The sequence below is a fragment of the Panulirus ornatus genome, chromosome 22 (genome assembly GCF_036320965.1).
Source record: "Panulirus ornatus isolate Po-2019 chromosome 22, ASM3632096v1, whole genome shotgun sequence".
Taxonomy (NCBI): Eukaryota; Metazoa; Arthropoda; class Malacostraca; order Decapoda; family Palinuridae; genus Panulirus; species Panulirus ornatus.
In genome coordinates, this window is record NC_092245.1 from 4,380,090 (window position 1) to 4,407,233 (window position 27,144).

The 27,144-nt window shown below is 43.3% G+C and overlaps 1 long non-coding RNA gene across 1 annotated transcript in view; it reads right to left on the reverse strand.

Annotated features, from left to right (window-relative positions):
• Positions 1-1,406: 1,406 nt before the first annotated feature.
• Positions 1,407-27,144, reverse strand: part of LOC139756471 (uncharacterized) — a 53,218-nt gene continuing 27,480 nt past the window's right edge. The window contains exon 2 of the long non-coding RNA XR_011714352.1: positions 1,407-2,131. This is a non-coding gene — a long non-coding RNA (uncharacterized lncRNA). The remainder of the gene's footprint in view (positions 2,132-27,144) is intronic.

Genomic DNA, 27,144 nt, shown 5'->3' on the forward strand with positions numbered 1-27,144 from the left:
CTGACAAGTCGTATTGTTCAGTTACTTAAGAGTAATCGTAACTTATACTTTAAGATAGTTGCTGATGTAATCAAGGAGTGTGCTCTATACTTTTTGTCAAAGTCTGAATAGATAAACCATTCTCTTATATGAAAACAATTCGCGCGCACATACTCACACACACACACCCCAGCACGGTCCTTATCTCACACCTTTGAAGCATAGCAATATCTGTAGTACCATCAGTCTGCCTACTCTTACTTAACGCCGCCACAGCCCGGTTCTCCTCTATGAGGGTCACACAGAGGGACTAACTGGTGATAGTGCAGGAAAAAGAGCAGACCGAATCATCCCGGGCACGCCTTACCCCACCTACCAAGAGGCTCTCACCCTCCCTGGCAACACCAGCAATGATAACAAATGCTAACTCAACCATCGTCACGGAGACCCTGTACCCGGAATGCCAACCCCGACGCTCGCCTTGTATGTACCACTCAGTGCTCACTCACGCATTCAGGTGGAGAGTTATTAGTTCTTTATCTACAACTGTGAACGTCATATACAATCCACTTATCACCACTAAATGTATAATGTATGTCACCTACTTTTTTGCTGTAACTCAGCATGTAATGATCAATCAGTAAATATATGCTGTATAAACCATATTTATTCTTTAAAACTGTCTGTTTATCTGCCGCTTTGACTATGTTGATTTATGTACCTCACTCATGTGCTTATCCAAGGCGTAGAAATATCCATCCCTACTTAAATCTTGTTTTTTTTATTATCAGTTAACTAGTTACTATTATGACATCTCAGACATGTAATAACAACTGTATTTTCGGCTGAATGGCTCCCTAAACTCAATGATTTATTATTATCAATATTATTATTATTGTCATTACTATTATTATTATTATTATTTACACTATTCGTTTGTCCTCTCGGATCTGGTTAGAACTAGGTGCCTGGTATAGTTGTGTGTGTGTGTGTGTGTGTGTGTGTGTGTGTGTGTGTGTGTGTGTGTTTGGAATATGGAAAAGTCGACCAAATACGTCCCCTTGGACAAGGAAAGGTCCTGTGTCAGTCTACTGACCATGTAGAAGGAGAGTCCCTTCCCTTGTCTCATGGAGTGTTATATTTACAAAGATTACTTTTACCCTGACTGAGTTTGGTTCTAATAGACAGAAGGAGAGATATCTCGTATACCTTTACCTGTAGTTTCGTAAGACTATGGGAACTTGATATTATGTCATGACTAGGAAACATATTCAGTGTCTCAGGATGATAAAAACCTATCCGTCTCGGAACCCTAGACACACTTATATCAGTATGGAAAATTGCCCGTACGTTTTGCTAGAATTCAAATGACTGACGGATTCGTTTTCTCGCTGGTTATGATGGGGGAACTAAACAAATATGTGTAGGCAAGTAAGTTCTTGATAATATGCTATACGGTTAGCATTGATAACCCCCGTCCCTGAACAAGTATTGTCCATTCACGTTACATTCCACCTTATATTCTTGCACATGGTTTTAAGACTTACTTTTAATGATACATTTCCCTATATCTTTAATGGATGTCCAGACACTCCAGTTTCATCACACGTTCCTCTGCCACATTATTGTACCGATCCATCTGGCAGTCTTTTAACACAATCTAATTTAATCAAGTTGGTTTCTTCTCCAATGTCTAGAAAAACCTTTACTGTTATCCCGCTAAGTTTGGCAACTAAGCTGTGACACTCGTCATTTATACAATGATCTACTACTGCATAAGGGTTAACTTAACTTTCTAAACTAAAAGATCATATCTGTGTGATGTCACTTGGTTGCGAGTTCAGTACCAAGTCGGTCGAGCTTGAGACTGGTTGAAGACTTTCCGCGACTCCGGCTGGGGTGATGATGTCTTCTGTCCGTTCGTAAATCTCGGTGGATGATGAACATGTTCATTGTCTTACGATAAGAACAATATTTCTGGTGCTGATTGTAGAGAGCAGGTTGTCGGTACAACGCCTCATCGACACAATGTTGACCAGAAGGGGAACCACAGCAAACACCAGCGCACCGCAGGGATCCACTAGAATGTTGCTGATTTCCGACTCGATGCTGAGATTGCTTGATCCAGTGACTGCATCACACATGCGGCTGCCTGCAGTCGTGGACGAAGGATATGAAGGAAATTTTCATTTATCAAAAATAAATTCTACATCAACAAGACTGTCAGCAGGTGGAGACCTGCTGAGACTCTGTGAGACACACCTGTGGCAGCCTGTGGTGAGGGTTTTGAGAGTTGAGAGCATAAAGCGCTGTCTGTGACTTGTTATAAGGAATATAAGGAGATGTGTTTGATGCTCTAAAGCAAACACCTGTTTTAGGTATATAGTGAAATAAAGGTATTGCATGTTTGCATGCGGCGCTAAGCCACTGGGTCCTTTCGTACGTCGTAGCGTGAAGGCAGAAGAAAGGCGAATAAATCTGCCATTCGTTGTCCATGCTTGATATCCTGCTTTATTTCGAAAGGCAACTTGTAGAAGAAAGTGTATATTGCATCACTCGAAGTGAAACGCTTGCTTATGATCCATTACTACCAATGTTATCAGACTGTTCTCGGAATAAGCTGCTTTGGACAAGAAAGGTGAAGCCTTAGTTGATTCTAGGCGCATTTATCAATCCACTGTTTTAATCTCTTTTCTAAGGTGACTGATATAATGTCATTATGGGATTTGTTTGAGTATGGGGATCATCCAGATTTCTCTTCGCTATGCTCGATTGTCATTCGTTTTAATTCCACCAATGCATCCCAAAAAGAACTCCATGATTAAGACAAGGACACGTCAGGGAAGTGGAAAGGATGAAAATTACATTTTCAGCTCCATGCTGATGACATAATGACGTAAGCATCGTCTGTAGTACTACACAAGTGACTGATAGATATCAAGCGCTGGCAAGCTGACGAGGTTTGTGATATATTTGAACTAGTGAATGCATTCAACTCTCAGAGTAGTTACTTTCTTACCTCCTTACGAGTACTTACGGCGAGATATTTGCCAAAAGGCAGGCGTAACGCCTGACAGTTACAGCAGGAAGGTTGTAATTAGGGTCTCTCAGTTGTATACGAGAAGAGATTGTATGTTTGTGGACTGAAAGACACCAGCCCACGTGTGGGTAAGGCTGAAAAAACTACATAGGTTAAAGGAGTGACATTTGACGTCCACTGTCCAGCCGACAGCAACCCTCCCAGATTCCCAGGCGGGTATGTTGGTGGCTCCATACCATCTAATCCCTACAATATAGTGAGCGAAGCCATACGTATTATTTCTGTGCTTATCAAATCTTCGCTCAGATTTATTAAAAGCTTCATCTGTGCAAGCCACAAAATCAGTACACTGATAAACAAGAAATATAAAGCACTAAATTTATACCGCAAGTTTTACTTTTAAAGCAATTATGTCAGAAATTCGTTTCTGAATCATTCATATCTCAAATACTTACAGCGTAAGCAGATAAGTTGATAAAAAAGCGGTTTACGCGGCCAGAAACGTACAATACGTACACAGGAAAGATAAACGTTTGTAGCCGTGTCGCGTCATAAGTATCCGCCGCACTGGGAGGAGAGTTTCATACTGAGGCAGGACCTGGTCCTAACAAGTAGACTACTTCATACAGCTGGTAAAAGCTACTGACTCGACAGTTACCATTACACCCGAGAATCTCTCTGGTAGGTGCTACTAAAAATTGTGAAGTTCTGCAGGTGTGTTCAAATGTGTGATGATATTTACCCGTGCAAGTGATGAACTCTGTACTTGGGTATTTCTGAACTTTAGTATTAGATCGTTTACTGTCTCCGTGGTGTCTATCAAGAACTTCTACTCCATAACTGCATTGATTCATCATGACCAAAGTCTCTAGTCATAACACCATTTCTTCCTTTTGCACCTGATCTCAAATAATTCCTCTGACAACTTCATCTCAAACCCTAATCTTCTCTCTCACTCCATATATATATATATATATATATATATATATATATATATATATAAAATGAGAGAGAGAATTCCTACCCACCTGTCCTGTGCCATGCACTGTACCTGATCATACGGCGGTTCCAGAACAATTACATCCCCGTACACTGATACCTTTCTAATGATTTCTTTATATTTTCCTGCCTTTGCAGATCCTCATAACTCCAACTGTACCACGAAAGTTGTGCATCTCCACTAGTCTTTTCTGTTACCCAGTCTGATCATTACCAAATTGGGTTCCGCATCCGTACATCACACTTTTAATAGGAAGACTTAACGTATCACACTGACATTTATCCCATTTACCAGACCTTCCTGGCAAGACTCGACTATCAGTTTCAGCTTTCACGCTACCATTCTTATTGAACTATAACATCTCTTTTTTTTTTTCTGAAAGTTACATCCAATTCCGTCGCCACCCCGCCACACATTAAATAACACCCCCCCCCCCCCCCACACACACACACACACACACCCAGCGAGGGAAAAGACTACATTCGTTCACACTCGGAAAAAATATCAATATCAATTATCAGTACTAATAGTCTAGCAGAAAAAATATCAGTATCAATTATTAATATAAATAATCTAGCAATGTAGTTTCCTTTTCATAAGTCCCACTGACTTCCTGACTAACATATTTATTTCTACCTTTCGCAGGCTGTACCAAGCGGGACCAGAGGTTCTCTATGCGAACAGGAGTAGAACCCCCCATCCCCTCCTTGTTGGTGCAGAACCTTAGATTGTTATCAACAACAGACTCGGGATTGTACAAGGACACAGTCAAGAGCAGGTGCTCCTCAAGGTCTGGCCAGGTCAGGAGTACAGGTCTTCATCATGGGAGTGTTAGCTCTGCCATCAGTGACGCATCGGTCCTACGTACATGTTCCTGGTAGTGGTTCCAACAAGGCGGCTCAGTCGATTATCTGTGATCTCTCTAGAGGTTCCTCTCTAGCAGGCGCTGTACCAGTCCCTCGTACTCTACACAACGCCAGCAGACCGACTCATACTCCGGAGCCATTCTCTACCATCGTAAAAAACGAGGTAGGGGGTAACATATCACTAGCGGCGCCTGCTGCTGTAGGTACTTCACAGACGGTCTCAACGAAGAAGAGAACATCAACAGAAAATGGAAGAAACGCAACGCAAGCCAACATCAAGAGGCAGCGACCTGATGGTGACCAGGCTAGGCTGGCCACACACTTCCCTACCCAGAAGAAGGCCAGAGTTGCTGCTGCATCTCCACCAAATGTCAACAAATCAGTAAATGGCTCGGTAGTATACTCCAGGAACATAATGCTGATCCCTGTCCAAACATTTCACGTCATTTCAGCTGATGTGACACAGTCTTCACGACTGCGACAACCACCCCAGGAGGGGCAGGGTACCCCTGCTTCCCCAGCGGTTGGGATGCAGTCTGCACCGTTGCAACAACAACCCCAGCCCCAGGGTCTCCGAGCTTCTCCAGCTGTTGTGGCACAACTTGCGCCACTGCCGTTTGAGACTGAATGTTTTAGGTTAATACAAGAACGTGATCAACTTAAGAAGGTGAACGCAACATTGAAAAATAAACTTGAACTATTTAAGCAGTTATTTGAAAACAAGGAAATATTGACGTCTGTGATCAGGCGGCTGGGCGTGGCAGTGGCGTAATAGGCTCTCGCGACGCCTGCAGGGACCTCCTTGTGTATTGGAACAATCTTATAAATTCACGTTTGCACTAAGTGTGTGTCTTGTGAACACTCAAGATGTTGCAGATAAGAAATGAACTGTGTTTGTAGGTGAAATGACAGTAGTTACCTTTACACTTACCTGAATCAATGTTCTTCCATTGCGTGAATTCTATCACCTTTATTTTGTTACTAGAGAATTAGCTTTTTTTCTGGTTAGAACACTTAGAAGTTGGTTCCAGCAAGTGGTGCAGCAGTACTACATGTTGTGATTATTGTACCTGATCTCCAATGAGAATAAGTTAAAAGATAAATAATGAATGTTGATGCGCATATTAACCCAGTTACTGTCCTGAAGAAGAAAGGCTCGTGAAGTGTTGATTTATACGGTTTCTATTTGTTATTCATACGTTGCTAGGGCCTGGATCAAGGTCCCTCTGGCATGATCAGATCAATTGGTGTATTTAAGAAATTTACTGGCAGTTTCATGCATAAGTACAAATTATATGTAGCAAATAAAAAAAAGACCCTCATATAACGTTTGATTTACTATAAAAACCTATAATCTGATAATGAAACAGTTCTTAAGGGCATGATGCTCCACAAGTCCGCCTGACGCGGCACAAGGAAGTATTATGTCTGTCATATTTGACGTCATTAGAAAAAATATAACGAATGTACACAGGCTCAGGTTGTTGCATGTATGTATATAAACACAATGTCAAAGACACGGTACATATATACAATGTTATACTGTGTACCCGTAGCACAGTAATTGTAATCGCTAAAAGTAATCATACAAAATGCACTATTAGCACTGACAATAAGTAATCACAGGCCCGCCCGTGGTTGGATCCACATGGGTTCGATTCCGGGGCGCGACAGTCAGCCTACACCCAACCCAGGTGTTCATCCTTTCTTTGGGGCTGGTTGGTAATAGGTACCTGGCTTAAGTTGACTATGTATGTGTGTATATATACACATATGTAAGTAAAGGCACTGTACATATATACAAGGTTAAGAGACGGGGCAACACGGAGTTTAAAACTCTCTCCGCGTAACATACAAAATGTAAGGACAAACAGTAATCACACATAGGTAAACTTAAGAAAACTGGGCTCAACGAGCAGAAACCTCCCTCCCAGTGCAGTTCAACTAGGCAAACACACACACACACACACACACGTAAACACGTAGACTACACCTTAGCCCAGCCTAGCCGCGATAGACAAATGAACTGCGAGTCAACAGTTTTAACGACTTAGTTACGCTCGAGGAAGGACGAAGCCCAACAGTGGAGACCGCACTATTATACAACATTCATCATGAAGGTTATACACTCTCTAAACTTGTTATACAACATTCATCATGAAGGTTATACACTCTCTAAACTTGTTATACAACATTCATCATGAAGGTTATACACTCTCTAAACTTGTTATACAACCTTTATCATGATGGTTATACACTCTCTAAACTTTTTATACAACATTTATCATGATGGTTATACACTCTCTACACTTGTTATACAACATTTATCATGATGGTTATACACTCTCTACACTATAATTATTATACAACATTCATCATGATGGTTATACACTCTCTACACTATTATAATTATACAATATTCACCATGAAGGTTATACACTTTCTACACTATAGTAATTGTTATACAACATTCATTATGAAGGTTATACACTCTACACTATTATAATTATACAATATTCATCATGAAGGTTATACACTCTCTACACTATAATAATTATAATCATACAACATTCATTATGAAGGGAATAGACTCTCTACGCTATTATAATTATACAATATTCATCATGAGGGTTATACACTCTCTACACTATATTAATTGTTATACAACATTCATTATGAAGGTTATACACTCTCTACACTATTTTTATTATCATTATACAACATTCATTATGAAGGTAATACACTCTCTACGCTATTATCATTCATACAACATTTATGTTGAAGATTATACACTCTCTAAGCTATTATTATCATTATTATTATTATTATTGTTATTATTATTATTATTATTAATTATTATTATTATTATCATTATTGGTTGCTAAGGATATTCAATGTATTTATAACCATAGTAAAGTGCCTGAAGACTGGCGGAATCCATACATAGCGCCACTGTACAAAGGCAAAGGGGATAAAGGTGAGTCTTCAAACAACAGAGGCATAAGTTTGCTGAGTATTCCTGGGAAATTGTATGAGAGGATATTGACTGAGAGGGTAAAGGCATGTACGGAGCATCAAACTGGGGAAGAGCAGTGTTGTTTCAGAAGTGATAGAGGATGTGTGGATCGGGTGTTTGCTATGAAGAATGTGTGAAAAATATTTAGAAGAACAAATGGATTTGCATGTGGCATTTATATATCTGGAGAGGGCAGGTGATGGGGTTGATAGAGATGCTTTGTGGAAGATCTTAAGAGTATATGGTTTGGAAGGTAAGCTGGGAGCAGCAGTGAAATTTTTTTTATCGAGAATGTAGAGCATGTGTGCAGGCAGGAAGAAAGGAGAGTAACTGGTTCACAGTGAAGGTAGGTTTGCGGCAAGGGTGCGTGATGTCTCCATGGTTGTTTGATTTGTTTATGTATGGGGTGGTCAGGGAGGTAAATGCAAGAGTTTTGGAGAGAAGGGTGAGTATGCAGTCTGCTGGGGATGAAAGGGCCTAGTAAGTGAGTCAGTTGTTGTTCGCACTGGTTGCTGATTCAAGCGAGAAACTGCAGAAGTTAGTGACTGAGTTTGGAAAAGTGTGTGCAAGGAGAAAGTTGAAAGTAAATGTGAATAAGAGAAGGGTTATCAGGTTTAGCAGGTCTGAGGGACAAGTTAACTGGAATGTAAGTTTTAATGGGAAAAAAATGGAGGAAGTGAAGTGTTTTAGATATCTGGGAATGGACTTAGCAGCGGGTGGAACCATATAAGAGGAAGTGAGTCACAGGGTCGGGGAGGGGATGAAGGTTCTGGGAGCGTTGAAAAATGTGTGGAAGGCGAGAACGTTATCTCGGAAAGCAAAAATGGGTATGTTTGAAGGAATAGTGGTTCCAACAATGTTATATGGTTGCGAGACGTGGGCTATAGATAGAGTTGTGCGGAGGAGGGTGATTGTGCTGGAAATGAGATGTTTGAGGACAGTATGTGGTGTGAGGTGGTTTGATCGAGTAAGTAGTGAAAGGGTGTGAGAGATGTGTGGTAATAAAAAGAGTGTGGTTGAGAAAGCAGAAGAGGGTGTTTCGAAATGAGAATGAGTGAAGAAAGATTGACAAAGAGGATATATGTGTCAGAGGTGGAGGGAACGAGGAGAAGTGGGAGACCAAATTGGAGGTGGAAAGATGGAGTGAAAAAGATTTTGAGTGATCGGGGCCTGAACATGTAGGAAGATGAAAGGCGTGCAAGGAATAGAGTGAATTGGATCGATGTGGTATACTGGGGTCGACGTGCTGTCAATGAATTGAACCAGGGCATGTGAAACGTCTGGGGTAAACCATGGAAAGTTTTGTGGGACCTGGATGTGGAGAGGGAGCTGTGGTTTCGGTGCATTATACATGACAGCTAGACACTGAGTGTGAACGAATGTGGCCTTTGTTGTCTTTTCCTAGTGCTACTTCGCGCACATGCGGGGGAAGAGGTTTGTCATTTCATGTGTGGCGGGGTGGCGACGGAATGAATAAGGGCAGCAAGTATGAATTATGTACATGAGTATATATGTATTTGTCTGAGTGTGTATATATATGTATACGTTGAGATGTATAGGTATATATATGTGCGTGTGTGGACGTGTATGTATATACATGTGTATGTGGGTGAGTTGGGCCATTCTTTCGTCCGTTTTCTTGCGCTACCTCACTAACGCGGGAGACAGCGACAAAGTATAATGAATGAATGAAAGCTAGTCCGTCCCACAGGAAACAGCATCGCTACCCTCTGCTTCAGTCTCTAGCTGTCGTGTATAATGCACCAAAACCACAGCTCCCTATCCACATCCGGGTCCCACAGACGATTCACTTGCCCTGGTTCAGTCCAATGACAGAACGTCGATCCCGGTATACCACATCGTTCCAATTCACTCCATTCCTTGCACACCTCTCACCTTCCTGTATGACTCACTTCCGCTTCCATGGTTCCATCTGCTGCCAGATCCACTCCCAGATATCTAAAATACTTCACTTCCTCCAGTTTTTCTCAATTCAGACTTACCTCCCAATTGACTTGTCCTTCAACCCCACTGTACCTATTAACCTTGCTCTTATTCACATTTACTCTCAGCTTTCTTCTTTCACACGCTTTAGCAAAGTCAGTCACCAGCTTCTGCAGTTTCTCACCCGAATCAGCCACCAGCGCTGTATCATCAGAGAACAAAACTGACTCACTTCCCAAGCCCTCTTATCCACAACAGACTGCATACTTGCCCCTCTCTCCAAAACTCTTGTATTCACCTCCCTAACAACCCCATCCATAAACAAATTAAACAACCATGGAGACATCACGCACCCCTGCTGCAAACTGACATTCACTGAGAACCAATCACTTTCCTTTCTTCCTACTCGTACACATGCCTTACATCCTCGTTAAAAAAAACTTTTCAATGCTTCTAACAACTTGCCTCCCACACCATATATTCTTAATACCTTCCACAGAGCATCTCTATCAACTCTATCATTTGCTTTTTCCAGATCCATAAATGCTACATACAAATCCATTTGCATTTCTAAGTATTTCTCACATACATTCTTCAAAGCAAACACCTGATCCACACATCCTCTACCACTTCTGAAGCCACACTGCTCTTCCCCAATCTGATGCTCTGTACATGCCTTCACCCTCTCAGTCAATACCCTCCCATATAATTTTCCAGGAATACTCAACAAACTTATACCTTTGCAATTTGAGCACTCACCTTTATTCCCTTTGCCTTTGTACAATGGCACTATGCAAGCATTCCGCCAGTCTTCAGGCACCTCACCATGAGTCATACATACATTGAATAACCTTACCAACCAGTCAACAACACAGTCACTCCCTCTTTTAATAAATTCCACTTCAATACCATCCAAACCCTCTGCCTTGCCTGCTTTCATCTTCCGCAAAGCTTTTACTACCTCCTCTCTGTTTACCAAATCACTACCTCACCCTCTCACTTTGCACACCACCTCGACCAAAACACCCTATATCTGCCACTCTATCATCAAACATTCAACAAACCTTCAAAATACTCACTCCATCTCCTTCTCACATCACCACTTCTTGTTATCACCTCCCCATTAGCCCCCTTCACTGAAGTTCCTATTTGTTCCCTTGTCTCACGCACTTTATTTACCTCCTTCCGAAACATCTTTTTATTCTCCCTAAAATGTATTGATACTCTCTCACCCCAACTCTCATTATATATATATATATATATATATATATATATATATATATATATATATATATATATATATATATATATATATTTTTTTTTTTTTTTTTTCATACTTTGTCGCTGTCTCCCGCGTTTGCGAGGTAGCGCAAGGAAACAGACGAAAGAAATGGCCCAACCCCCCCCCATACACATGTACATACGTCCACACACGCAAATATACATACCTACACAGCCTTCCATGGTTTACCCCAGACGCTTCACATGCCTAGATTCAATCCACTGACAGCACGTCAACCCCTGTATACCACATCGCTCCAATTCACTCTATTCCTTGCCCTCCTTTCACCCTCCTGCATGTTCAGGCCCCGATCACACAAAATCTTTTTCACTCCATCTTTCCACCTCCAATTTGGTCTCCCTCTTCTCCTCGTTCCCTCCACCTCCGACACATATATCCTCTTGGTCAATCTTTCCTCACTCATTCTCTCCATGTGCCCAAACCATTTCAAAACACCCTCTTCTGCTCTCTCAACCACGCTCTTTTTATTTCCACACATCTCTCTTACCCTTACGTTACTTACTCGATCAAACCACCTCACACCACACATTGTCCTCAAACATCTCATTTCCAGCACATCCATCCTCCTGCGCACATCTCTATCCATAGCCCACGCCTCGCAACCATACAACATTGTTGGAACCACTATTCCTTCAAACATACCCATTTTTGCTTTCCGAGATAATGTTCTCGACTTCCACACATTTTTCAAGGCTCCCAAAATTTTCGCCCCCTCCCCCACCCTATGATCCACTTCCGCTTCCATGGTTCCAAAAGAAGGAACAAGAGGGGGGGCCAGGTGAGGATATTCCCTCTAAGGCTCAGTCCTGTGTTCTTAACGCTACCTCGCTATATATATATATATATATTTATCCCTGGGGATGGGGGATTAAGAATACTTCCCACGTATTCCCTGCGTGTCGTAGAAGGCGACTAAAAGGGGAGGGAGCGGGGGGCTGGAAATCCTCCCCTCTCATTTTTTTTTTTAATTTTCCAAAAGAAGAAACAGAGGGGGCCAGGTGAGGATATTCCAAAAAAGGCCCAGTCCTCTGTTCTTAACGCTACCTCGCTAACGCGGGAAATGGCAAATAGTTTAAAAGAAAGAATATATATATATATATATATATATATATATATATATATATATATATATATATATATATATATATATATATATATATGAGAGAAATAGTAAGAGAGAAACTGTAAGCTGAGACAGATGATAAAGATATTGAATATCACCGACAATCAAGACTAGAATGATGACACTTCTCTTTCATTGTATTTGTTGTGATCGCCAGGTGGTGTCTGGCTGGTCTACATACTGTAGGTGATTAATTTCTGGTTTAAACAATGCTTGTGTTAAGATTCTTTTTACTAAATTTAAACGGTGTTAAGATTCTTATTACTTTAAACGATGTCTACATTTGTTGAAAAAATATGCACTGAATAAAGCTAGAATTTTGTTGCTTTACATTCGCTCGCATTCGTAACTTGGTACATGGACGGTACTGATTCAGTTTATGTTCGTTATTTAAGAAACGTATACTGTGCCACGAAGCCACAAGTTCTTATCAGCAGACGCGTGCGCTATGCTCGGAAATAATTGGAAAAACGTTTACAACTTTGTATTATTATGTTTTCTGCTTAAATAAACGTAGAATCAGGTTTATACCAGAATATCTTCGTTTTACGCGCGCACTCCCTGATACAGTTAATGTTCTTTGCTTTTGAAATTTCGTTATATTGGCGGAGATGCTCTGCATATTCCTCGAATCATTTCATTCTGATTCTAATTATCTATCTCCTCTCATGACGGCTACTGGGCATGTTTTTTTTCTTGCATAACACACATTCATGGCTTTCATTTCCGCGTGCCCTATATAGTAACGTCGATTTCCTAGTAAGAACCGTCAGCAAAACTGGCTCACAACGTATTGCCCGAGTGACGTTTCAGTGTATACTTTGAACAAAGTCTCGCGAGCGTCGACCGCTGTTCGGAGAGAAACGTTTTTCCTTTTCCTGCCTAATTAATCCGAGGGAAGACTGTTTTAAGCCTTAGACACGACATCCGTTGCAGCAAAACGATATATATATATATATATATATATATATATATATATATATATATATATATATATATATCAAAGAAAAACATTATTGCAGAATACATACTATGCCCTCGTCTTATCTAGGTTAGTAGTTATAAACAGAAACAAAGTTATCAGGTTGATAAGATAATGATTCACTATATCAACGAACAATGTAACAATACATGAAATCTCTAGTCCTTCACTTCCTACCTATACTTGTCGTATCGTATTCTTTATTTTCATATCAAGGTTAAACATGTCTGAATCCCAAATCAAATTTTGTGACTCCATCGCAAATAAATGAATATTCTAAAAACTTAATAATTCATCTTAGACCTATGACAAATTGCCATATTTCATTAGCTTGAAACATTTGGAGATAGCATTGTCTTTTGCATAGATAAGCTATAGCAATATCAATTACATCCTTGGTCGCTAATATGTTAATACGAGAAATGATTTGACTGAGGTGTTTGACAGTTCAGTATAACAGAAACTCGGTAAACTAAACGGGAACGAAAATGAAAATAAGTACAGTTAATAAGGATACTTTGACAATATGATGATGAGGGTAATGAGAGACAATACGATGAAGAAGGTAATGAGAGGCAATCAAAAGGTGGAGTTAATTAAGACACGAACCCAGAGACCCCGAGACGTCTCTTCTGCGGTTATTCATGTAACCCCTTACTACCTGACTGATCACATGAGTAGTAGAAAACGAGAATATGTATATGAGGAACTATTTTCGTTGGCTTGTTTTCTGACAAAGTCTTGCATGAGTTTAGTTTATAACTTATTTCACTTTCGTCTTTGCTTTAGGGGTCTTTTGTGGCAACAATACTCCCTCGTCTCCACAGATCTTGGTATGTCTGCCATTCAATGTACACTTCAACACTGTTTACATACACGGAGTAGAACAGACATAGGGCATGATCTCATACACGAAGACCTCATACACGGAATAGAATTTTAGACAAGAAGTGGGATTTTAGACAGGAAGCAAGATCTGATACACGGAGTAATATTTCATAAGAGACGGAGCAAGATCTTAGACAGGAGTTAAGATCTTTGCACACTTCTATGACCGCGACAGATTCCACATTTCAAGAGGGTATTCTCAGTGGACAACGCTACAGCCCCAAAGGCAGCGAAATGGATATTTGGTGGAGGTCTTGCAGAGAAAATGAAATATCTAGAAAAGCCGTAAGAAGTGTACAGATGTAGTTGAGAAGGTCCTGGAAATGTGGTTCAAGATGCAGCTAGTGGAAGGCAAAGTGCCAAGCGGGTAGAATAGTGTGAATGTCATATTCATCTTTAAGAAGGAGACCTGGAATTTGAACTACAGACCGATCTCGCAGCCAAGTGTAAAATACTGGAAAGAAGATAATAAAGCGTATGAATGAGTAATTGCAAAGGAGAAGTGACCAAAGAGAGAGGCAGAACGGATTCAGGGTAAGGTCATATGAAACAAACTTATCTGAGAGATTGAGATAATCTTTCGACAAAAAAGCTGGTGGATTGTGTGTATGAGAAATGGCAGGAAGCATCTGACACCATAGGACACTGGTAAAGAAGATAGATTTTCAGGCAGGAATAACTGGGAAGGGAAGATTATCTTAGTGGAAGGATACAAAGAACACAAGTCAAAGGAACCTCGTTTTGGGTCACCAGTGGCTTGCCTCAAGGTTCAGTCCTGGGACCACTGCTCTTCTTGATCTCTAAAGTTGCCTTGCCAGAAGGATTAAACTCTTATTTGAATATGTTTGTTAATGTTGCCGAGGTCATAAGGGAACTATAAAGTGACAAGGATTATATCAACTTAGAAAGGAACCCAGGCAAACTACAAGTTTTTTATACATAACTGATGAAATTCATCCTGAGTAAATTCAGAGCAATGAGGATGGGACAGAATGGAAGCTCCGATACGAATTTCATCTGTTAAGAAATAAGCTGCAGGAATCTGTGAAGCGCAAGGAAAAAACAAGCAAACAGTCTGGTGGCGAAAATTAGTCATATTCATGTACATGGATAAGGAAACATTCAGCAACTCTTCACACACTACAGCTGGCCAGAATTAAAATGCATTTGTCAAGTTTAGTCATCGCCTTTGAAAAATGAACTGATAAAGTTTAGAGGATGACAACAAAGATGGTGCCAGATTTAAGAGAACTGATTTACAGTGAAGGGCCAGAGGCCATGAATTTCTCTACCAAGGAAGAGAGAAGATTAGGGGGCAACTTGGTCAAAACCTTTGATTCTGACCCGGTGTGACGATGTCAACAGCGAGTTCTTCGATAGACACAAGGACAGAGCGACCAGAGGTCATAACATGAAACAAAGTAAGAAACTTGCTAGAGCAGATGTAGAGGAGTAGCCTACTGTTATAGTGGAGGAGGGGATGCTTAGGGTAAACTGAGAGACGAGAATGTGAATGTGGATGACAGAGAAGTTTGGTAGTAGAGGAAGTTTTAGGAAAGGGGACCATTCCCTCTACGTACTACAGCGAGAGGTGATTATACACAAGTAGTTACAGAAACGTACACACCAATAGTTACGAACGCTACACACACACACACACACACACACACACACACACACACACACTGTGGGAGAGAGACAGAAGTTGACAACTCACCGAGCTCGTCACCAGAGCGGCCTGTGAGATGGGTTGTGTGGAAGACAAAGTATATTCTGGTTATTGTCAACATTGCCCTTCACTTTATAAAGGTAGACGCAATGTATATCTGACCTGAGCTGGAATGTCACAACACTCAAAAGTCTGGTCTCCTCACTTGGAGAGCCATAATGAATCGCTGGAGAAACATCCAAAGGAATGTAGCCAGGACTGGCATCCAGGACCGAATGGAAGCGAACTACGAAGTGAGGAGTGAGGACCTCAGTCTGCCTACACTGGAAGAAACAGGAATAACAGGGAATGTGACAACTACATGTAGATATCTACGAGACCATGACGACACAAATTTAGCGTTCTAATACTAGGAGGAAAATAATAATGCAGAGGTACAGATGGAAGTCAGGCAGGAGAAGTGTATGGACGAGCATGACGCGGCTAACCTTACAAGATCGAACATCCGGCGGGAATGTTTCGAGGGAGGCGAACGGGACGAACCACAATCAGTGGGACAAATCTTCAGCGTCATGCCGATGAAGGTAAGAGGAACGGGACACATACAGACCCTCCAGACTGACAATAACATAGCCCAGTGCATCTACGCTGACAATGACATAGCTCAGTGTATCTGCACTGAAGACAACATAATATCAGTGCATCTGCACTGACGATGACATAGCCCAGTGCATTTACATTGACAGTAACATAGCCCAGTGCATCTACACTGACAATGACATAGCTCATTGCATCTACACTGACAATGACATAGCCCAGTGCATTTTCACTAACAGTAACATATCTCAGTGCATCTACAGTGACAGTAACATATCCCAGTGCATCTACAGTCAGTGTCTTAGCCCGTTGCATCTACACTGACAATGATACAGCCCAGTGCATCTACACTGACTGTACTCGCGACTCTGCCACTGGGAGGGCAGGCAGTGCTGCCATTGTGATACAGCCCAATGGTAATAGATTAGAGAAAAATGTTAGAATACACAACTAAGCATCTACTCTACAAACTGAATTGTTCGCCTACTTATCGCTCTTAAGCTGGTAAAATGCATTGCCAGAGACAGCTTAATTATCTCCGATTCTTTATCTTCACTACTTGCCCTTAACACCTTGAGATCAGAATGTATCATGTTGGTCTCTGAAGCCAGACACTAATACTCGACATTATTGCCCAATGGACTCGGATCAAACTAAGTTATGGATTCGCTCTCATGCAGTCCTCCGTGAGCATGACAAAACTGATGCTTTAGCCAAACTTGCACTTAGTAATGGCGATGTTGAAAGCAATTAGAACCATCAAAACTGTAATTAGAAAGGAACTAGCTGACCTCTTTGGAGCACGAAGATGAGTTTAGAGAAGCACAAGTAGAAACATTTTCCATCACAGTAAAATGTGTAAAGAAAATGTATATGGAGAAAGTGATAAGATCAATAGATTACATGTAACAACTGCCAGCTAAGGCTAGGCTATAGGTGCTATTGGCGCTTTGGCTTAACTGGAGATGTTAATGATGTGAATTGTGATGTTTGTGGTCAAAGATCTGGACACAAACTAGAACATTATGTCTTAGAATGTAAAAGATAGAACCTTTTAGGGATAGATCTAAACTAATCCTGCAAGAAATGTCTCAACACCTTATTGTTAATAACAAGATACCTGAAATCTTAAGTTTGTATCCACTCTTTGCATCTAGTCGGTAAAACTTGCAATATGAAACCATGTAATGTATGTACTGAAATACGAATTGCAACATGTAGTATCAACCCACTGGGGTCTGAGTAAGACCCTTTGTCACCCGTGATCCTTTTGCGCTACCGCTCGCGGGATGAGCGTGGGGTGCACGGCAAACTAGCCGGGGTTACTGGCACAAATCAAATCCATCTCAACCTAGACGGATATCAGACTATTATACTAGTAATCAGAATTCAATATGATACATGATATGAACTGATTTCAAACCTTATGATCTGTGCACACAATAAGGAGAGACGTCTTTGTTGGATAGATTATTTTGGTAGAAGGGAACTAAAAGATACATGTCAGAGAAGCTTCGCCAATAGAGCGGAGGCCAACTGTAAGAAGCTGCAGGGTTCTCTACTGGGATCATTACTCTTCTTGAGCTGTGTGAATGACTTGATACAGGATAGGGAATCTTACCTGAACATATTGGCAGATGATGCCAAGGTTTTGCGGGAAGTGAAAAGTGTGGAGGTTGCATCAATTTACAAGGGGACCTTGACATACTCCAAAGTTGGTCCGATACACAGTCGATGACTTTTCAACTCGAGCAAATGTAAAGCAAAGACGATGAGTCACAGAAAAAGAAGACTCAGTATACTTATCATCAGACCGGACACAAGCTACAGGAACATGTTTGAGAGACTAGGGAATCAACAGAGTTCCAAACTTGCCAACTTAGTCCCATCTTAGAAGAATTACGAAGGGAATATCAGAAGGGCATTCAAGTTCAGGGATTAGGATTTCTTAAGAAATATTTTCACATCATACACAAGACCAAAACCAGACTATGACTCTCAAGTCTAGTCACCAAACCTAGAGAAGCACAAGGAGGCAGTCGAGCAAAACCAGAGAAGAGCAACTTGGTACCAAAATTAAGAGAACTGAGCTACAGGGAGAGGCAAGAGGCTCCAGCTTCGCCTACTTGGAAGAGAGAAGAGTGATAGGTGACCTAATCTCAAACGTTTATGATTTCAAAACACAGCAAACGTTCTTTGAAAATGCTCGTGCGCGCGCGCGCGCGCGCGCGCGCGTGTGTGTGTGTGTGTGTGTGTGTAGTAAAGACATGGTACATATATGCAACGTTAAGAGACGGGTCAACACGAGTGTAAAACTCTCTCCCAATAACAAACAAGTAGTAATCACACACACCCACACACACACACACACACACACACACACACACACACACACACACAGCTGCCTACAGTCGTGGGTGAAGGATATGAAGGAAATCTTCCTATATCAATCATAAACTGTACATCAACAAGATGGAGTACAGAGGAGTTCTGTCCGTGGGTAGCTGGAGGCGGAGCGTCAGCCTAGGTGGAAACAGATGCATTCAGGAGACTCGGTTCAAGTACTTTTGGTCTAAGATGGCAAAGCAAATTGCACAGGCCGTAGACAAATGATGCACTTGCAATCAACATGAAGGTAACGTAATGGCATCAAATCCAGTTTTGTTCCACCCCGAGTTGCAGGAGCCACGGGAGAGGAGGTGCACGAGCCACGGGAGAGGAGGTGCAGGAGCCACGGAAGAGGAGGTGCACGAGCCACGGGAGAGGAGGTGCACGAGCCACGGGAGAGGAGGTGCACGAGCCACGGGAGAGGAGGTGCACGAGCCACGGGAGAGGAGGTGCACGAGCCACGGTAGAGGGCAGGAGCGGGAGAGGAGGGCAGGAGCCACGGGAGAGAGGTGCACGAGCCACGGGAGAGGAGGTACACGAGCCACGGGAGAGAGTGTCTATGGACGCACCGTCAGGATTGTCTCTCACTCGTCCAAGAAACAGACACTTGCTGGTCATGATAGATGCATCTACTCGGTGGTGCGAACTACTTCCACGACCAGACAAAACTGTGCCAACTGTCGTTAAGGCGTTTAAGGAAAGCATCTTGGATCGCCACAGCGCCACACCAAGAGTTTGACGTATAGATAATGGAGGAGAATTTTACAATAAGCTCGTGGAAGAATCATGTGTGAAGTGTAACATAAGGAAGACTAACATTGCCGTTCATCAGCCAGCGTCGCGTAGGTTAGCCGAGAGGTTGAATCGTAAGGTGTTAGGCACATTTAGAGTAACGACTGATTCTCAGACTACTGATTGGGATGAATGTATTTCTGATGTACAAACTGCCATTAATGCTTCGTGTCATTTCAGTATAGGTGACACCACGTCTTATGTGTTGTACGGATACAAGATATGTTCTTATGACCTATTGATGTCTGTACCACAGGCAGTGTATGATGCTGGCAATTATGTAGCACATAAGTTCTCGTATACCCAACGTGTACATCAGCGAATTAGACAGAACATAGGTGAAGCGACACGACAGTTCACACCAGTTAAGAACAGGACAGCTAGACCTAGACAGATGAGAGAAGGTAACGTAGTGATGGTGAAGAACTTTAGTGCTACAGGAGAGAATTATAAGATAGCTCCACAGTTCACAGGACCATATAGGCTACTGCAACACGTAAAGAAATAAACTCAGACATTTAAAAACTCAAGACGTTCGAGAAGCGCAGCTGGCGATCTTTACTGAATTATAATGAGGACACTAAGAGCCTCGATCTTAGTACGGAGTCGTCTGCCACAGTAGACACCTTAACACTATACCTTGGCATGATACTACGTACTTAAAACATTTTCATGATATCCACCCAGACCCAGATGCTTATCATAACTAACAGATGCGTCATCCAGTCTACAGGTTCAACTTGGTTATAACCAAACCTTAACCTCACTATCGCTGGTGACTTCATGACCCCTGTAAACGTCAGACAGACTTGGAACTTTGGTTGAACTCCCAAAGTATGTTACCTGATTTAAGTTGAAGACACACACACACACACACACACACACACACACACACAAGTTATAGACTTGTATGCACTTAAACATATACACGAGAGAGAGAGAGAGAGAGAGAGAGAGAGAGAGAGAGAGAGAGAGAGAGAGAGAGAGAGAGAGAGAGAGAGAGAATCAGACTACCAGGTAGACAGATAGACGCAGTGGTTTATGCTCTACCTGGAGGAGGCTCAGGTAGGGGACGGGAGGTACAGCAGGTAAGGGAAAGGATTAATTTATTTCATCTATTCTTTCTGGCATCACAACCTTTCTCGTCTCAAGGACACGCCGGTACCAGGCATCCACGGCAACCACCACCACACACAGCCTCGTAGCTTCCTCACAGAGAGAGAGAGAGAGAGAGAGAGAGAGAGAGAGAGAGAGAGAGAGAGAGAGAGAGAGAGAAGTAGCTAAAGTAACAGATACGATCATCATTACTGAAGGAGCAGAGCTTGGCCAGAGGTGGTTGGGTGGGAGGGAGATGAAGGCCTATGTGTCAGCATTGTACTGAAGGCCATCAAGAGATGATGTATCTCCACGAGTCTCATCTGGGCGTCGTAGGACCACTGGAATGGGAAGACTTTCACTTCACTCATCACGGGGGAAAGTGACCAGAGTCCAAGACGATGTTTTCTTAAGCAGCGTCACGCCAGAGAAAGTGTTTGTTTATCCCACAGTTTAGTGTAGGAGGATAAACCAGAAAGCAAATTGTTAAACATTGTTTGGAATATATTCTTTCTTGCTGCACCAGCATGAGACCTTTTACTGCCTACGTGTTCCACTCTGGATGATGGGGTTGATGACCACCATCATCCATCGTGATGGTATTGATGACCACCATCATCCATCGTGATGGGGTTGATGACCACCATCATCCATCGTGATGGGGTTGATGACCACCATCATCCATCGTGATGGGGTTGATGACCACCATCATCCATCGTGATGGTGATTAATGACCACCATCATCCATCGTGATGGTGCTGATGACCACCATCATCCATCGTGATGAAGTTGATGACCACCATCATCCATCGTGATGAAGTTGATGACCACCATCATCCATCGTGATGGGGTTGATGACCACCATCATCCATCGTGATGGTATTGATGACTACCATCATCCATCGTGATGGTATTGATGACCACCATCATCCATCGTGATGGTATTGATGACCACCATCATCCATCGTGATGGGGTTGATGACCACCATCATCCATCGTGATGGGGTTGATGACCACCATCATCCATCGTGATGGTGATTGATGACCACCATCATCCATCGTGATGGGGTTGATGACCACCATCATCCATCGTGATGGGGTTGATGACCACCATCATCCATCGTGATGGGGTTGATGACCACCATCATCCATCGTGATGGGGTTGATGACCACCATCATCCATCGTGATGGTGATTAATGACCACCATCATCCATCGTGATGGAGTTGATGACCACCATCATCCATCGTGATGGTGATTAATGACCACCATCATCCATCGTGATGGTGCTGATGACCACCATCATCCATCGTGATGGTATTGATGACCACCATCATCCGTCGTGATGGGATTGATGACCACCATCATCCATCGTGATGGTATTGATGACCACCATCATCCATCGTGATGGTATTGATGACCACCATCATCCATCGTGATGGTGATTAATGACCACCATCATCCATCGTGATGGGGTTGATGACCACCATCATCCATCGTGATGGAGTTGATGACCACCATCATCCATCGTGATGGAGTTCATGACCACCATCATCCATCGTGATGGAGTTGATGACCACCATCATCCATCGTGATGGGGTTGATGACCACCATCATCCATCGTGATGGGGTTGATGACCACCATCATCCATCGTGATGGGGTTGATGACCACCATCATCCATCGTGATGGGATTGATGACCACCATCATCCATCGTGATGGGGTTGATGACCACCATCATCCATCGTGATGGGGTTGATGACCACCATCATCCATCGTGATGGAGTTGATGACCACCATCATCCATCGTGATGGGGTTGATGACCACCATCATCCATCGTGATGGGATTGATGACCACCATCATCCATCGTGATGGGGTTCATGACCACCATCATCCATCGTGATGGGGTTGATGACCACCATCATCCGTCGTGATGGGGTTGATGACCACCATCATCCATCGTGATGGGATTGATGACCACCATCATCCATCGTGATGGGGTTCATGACCACCATCATCCATCGTGATGGGGTTGATGACCACCATCATCCATCGTGATGGTATTGATGACCACCATCATCCATCGTGATGGGGTTGATGACCACCATCATCCATCGTGATGGGGTTGATGACCACCATCATCCATCGTGATGGGGTTGATGACCACCATCATCCATCGTGATGGGGTTGATGACCACCATCATCCATCGTGATGGGGTTGATGACCACCATCATCCATCGTGATGGGGTTGATGACCACCATCATCCATCGTGATGGGTTGATGACCACCATCATCCATCGTGATGGGGTTGATGACCACCATCATCCATCGTGATGGTGCTTGATGACCACCATCATCCATCGTGATGGGATTGATGACCACCATCATCCAGTCGTGATGGTATTGATGACCATCATCCATCGTGATGGTGATTAATGACCACCATCATCCATCGTGATGGGATTGATGACCACCATCATCCATCGTGATGGTATTGATGACCACCATCATCCATCGTGATGGGTTGATGACCACCATCATCCATCGTGATGGGATTGATGACCACCATCATCCATCGTGATGGGATTGATGACCACCATCATCCATCGTGATGGGATTGATGACCACCATCATCCATCGTGATGGGGTTGATGACCACCATCATCCATCGTGATGGGGTTGATGACCACCATCATCCATCGTGATGGGATTGATGACCACCATCATCCATCGTGATGGGGTTGATGACCACCATCATCCATCGTGATGGGGTTGATGACCACCATCATCCGTCGTGATGGGGTTGATGACCACCATCATCCGTCGTGATGGGGTTGATGACCACCATCATCCATCGTGATGGGGTTGATGACCACCATCATCCATCGTGATGGGGTTCATGACCACCATCATCCATCGTGATGGTGATTGATGACCACCATCATCCATCGTGATGGGGTTGATGACCACCATCATCCATCGTGATGGGGTTCATGACCACCATCATCCATCGTGATGGGGTTGATGACCACCATCATCCATCGTGATGGTGATTGATGACCACCATCATCCATCGTGATGGGGTTCATGACCACCATCATCCATCGTGATGGGATTGATGACCACCATCATCCATCGTGATGGGGTTGATGACCACCATCATCCATCGTGATGGGGTTCATGACCACCATCATCCATCGTGATGGGATTGATGACCACCATCATCCATCGTGATGGGATTGATGACCACCATCATCCATCGTGATGGGGTTGATGACCACCATCATCCATCGTGATGGGGTTGATGACCACCATCATCCATCGTGATGGTGATTGATGACCACCATCATCCATCGTGATGGGGTTCATGACCACCATCATCCATCGTGATGGGGTTGATGACCACCATCATCCATCGTGATGGTGATTGATGACCACCATCATCCATCGTGATGGGGATTGATGACCACCATCATCCATCGTGATGGGGTTGATGACCACCATCATCCATCGTGATGGTGATTGATGACCACCATCATCCATCGTGATGGGGTTCATGACCACCATCATCCATCGTGATGGGATTGATGACCACCATCATCCATCGTGATGGGGATTGATGACCACCATCATCCATCGTGATGGTGATTGATGACCACCATCATCCATCGTGATGGTGATTGATGACCACCATCATCCATCGTGATGGTGATTGATGACCACCATCATCCACCGTGATGGTGATTGATGACCACCATCATCCATCGTGATGGTGATTAATGACCACCATCATCCATCGTAATGGGGTTCATGACCACCATCATCCATCGTGATGGTATTGATGACCACCATCATCTATCGTGATGGTATTGATGACCACCATCATCCATCGTAATGGAGTTCATGACCACCATCATCCATCGTGATGGGATTGATGACCACCATCATCCATCGTGATGGGATTGATGACCACCATCATCCATCGTAACTAAGACCCTTTGTGACCCTTGTAATCCTATTGCGCTACCGCTCAGAGAGTGAGTATGGGGGGGCACAGTAAACCAGGCAGGGACACCAGCACAAATCAATGAAGTAACATGATCAACCACCCCCTCCCCCCCCTTCCCCTCCTCTCTGAAAAAAAGTTAAAAAACATTTTTCTGAGCTTCGTACTGATCTATCTTTTCTCAGAGATCAATATGATCACTGCCGTCATTACAGGCGCTGACGATCATTACAAGCACTTCACTGGAACTGCTGTGGTTAGAGTTTTCCTCTCCTACTGGAGGTCGTGGGAGGACACAGAACCAGCCGCGCTCATGGTAACCTGAGAGCGAGGGTCAGCCATGGTTACTCTCCCCGGCTGGTATAGGATGTTGTGCTCTGACCCAGGAACTAGCATGTACAGGCACGAGATATCTGCAGGGCTCAGCTACTGGGTGGACGAGGGACACGCCACTTGACACAACCCAGTCAGAATTCACTCATACAAAGGACGCTGCTCCATGCCACCAGCTAGTTACTAGACCACTTTATCTCGGCCTCAGGAGAAGTAACTGACGGCAGTGCCAACGTCTCTCAAGGTTCCATGTTCATCCTACCTACAATAAAAACATACTTTTTTATGCATGTTTGCCGGTTCCGTTGTTTGAGAGTTAGTGCCAGGAAAAGAAGAAAAAACGGCTCTTATTCCTTAAATGTCATGTACAATGCATCACAGCCAGACACCCCCTAACCCCCTGTCCTCAGCCAAGCCATACAGATCTTTCCGTAATTTCCCTGGATCACTTCAGATGCCCAGGCTCAGCCAATCGACAGCACGTCGCCCCTAGTATACCTCATGACTCTAATTCGTTCCATCTCGTGAATGCATCACATCCTTCTGAATGTTCGGCACTAACTCGAAGCGTCTCCTACTCCATCCTTCCACCTCTTCCTTGGTGTTCTCTTTTTCCTCCACTTCTGACACATGTATCTAGTGGCTCAGTCTTTCCTCACTATCATCTTCACAATTCAGGACGCCCTATGCAGCTTTCTCATTTGCACTCCACTTACTACCACACTTCCTTTCACAATATTATTCATATACTCGAGCTACCCTCATCACACCACACACTGTCGTTAGGCATTTCATTTTCACCAGCTTCCGTACAATTACATTTAGAGCCCATGATTTGCATCCATGCAGCACCGTCGGGACTACTATACCATCAAACATACTCAACTTTGCCTCTAAAGATGGTAACCTTTTTTTCCACTCAATCTCTCGCTCATCCAGGACATTCCCCCCCTAACCCACGCGATGGTTCACTTCTGTTCCCATAGCTCCAACTCCTGCCATGTACAGCATAGCACTAGATAACTAAAGCATCCTACTTCCTCCCAGTTCTATCCACTCAAACTCATTGAAACCGAACTGTCACTTTGCTAAGCTTCATCACCTTGCTTTTCTTCATATCAAATTAACTTTTTTTGTTTCATATACCCTTCCAAATTTAGACACCAGTTTCTGCAGTATGTCATTCAAGTCTGCCACAAGAGCCGTGTTAACCGCAAACCGCAACTGATTCATCTTCCAGGCCACCCCACCTCCAGTAGAGTGCAAACCTTACCCTCCGAAACATTTGCATTTACTTGCCCGATCGCTCCGTCCATACACAGCTCACACAACCACAGTGACATCACACACCCTTGACGCAGACCCACCTTCACCTGGAACCACTCACTCTCTTCCTACTCGCACACACGCCTTACACTCTTGATAAGTACACCTCACTGCTTATAGTAGCTTTCCCCTACACCTTATATTCGTACACCTTCCACGAAGTATCTCTATCAGTCATATCACATGCTTTCTCCAGATACATAAATGCCACATACAAATTCTTTTCCTTCTCTCAGTACTTCCAAGAAATTCTTCAAAGGAAACGCCTGGTGTACACATCCTCTGCCACTCATGAAGCCATTTTGCTCCTCCTCATCATGATGTTGTGTGTGTAGTACTACCACCTCATCACACACACACACACACACACACACACACACACAGCTGCCTACAGTCGTGGGTGAAGGATATGAAGGAAATCTTCCTATATCAATCATAAACTGTACATCAACAAGATGGAGTACAGAGGAGTTCTGTCCGTGGGTAGCTGGAGGCGGAGCGTCAGCCTAGGTGGAAACAGATGCATTCAGGAGACTCGGTTCAAGTACTTTTGGTCTAAGATGGCAAAGCAAATTGCACAGGCCGTAGACAAATGATGCACTTGCAATCAACATGAAGGTAACGTAATGGCATCAAATCCAGTTTTGTTCCACCCCGAGTTGCAGGAGCCACGGGAGAGGAGGTGCACGAGCCACGGGAGAGGAGGTGCAGGAGCCACGGAAGAGGAGGTGCACGAGCCACGGGAGAGGAGGTGCACGAGCCACGGGAGAGGAGGTGCACGAGCCACGGGAGAG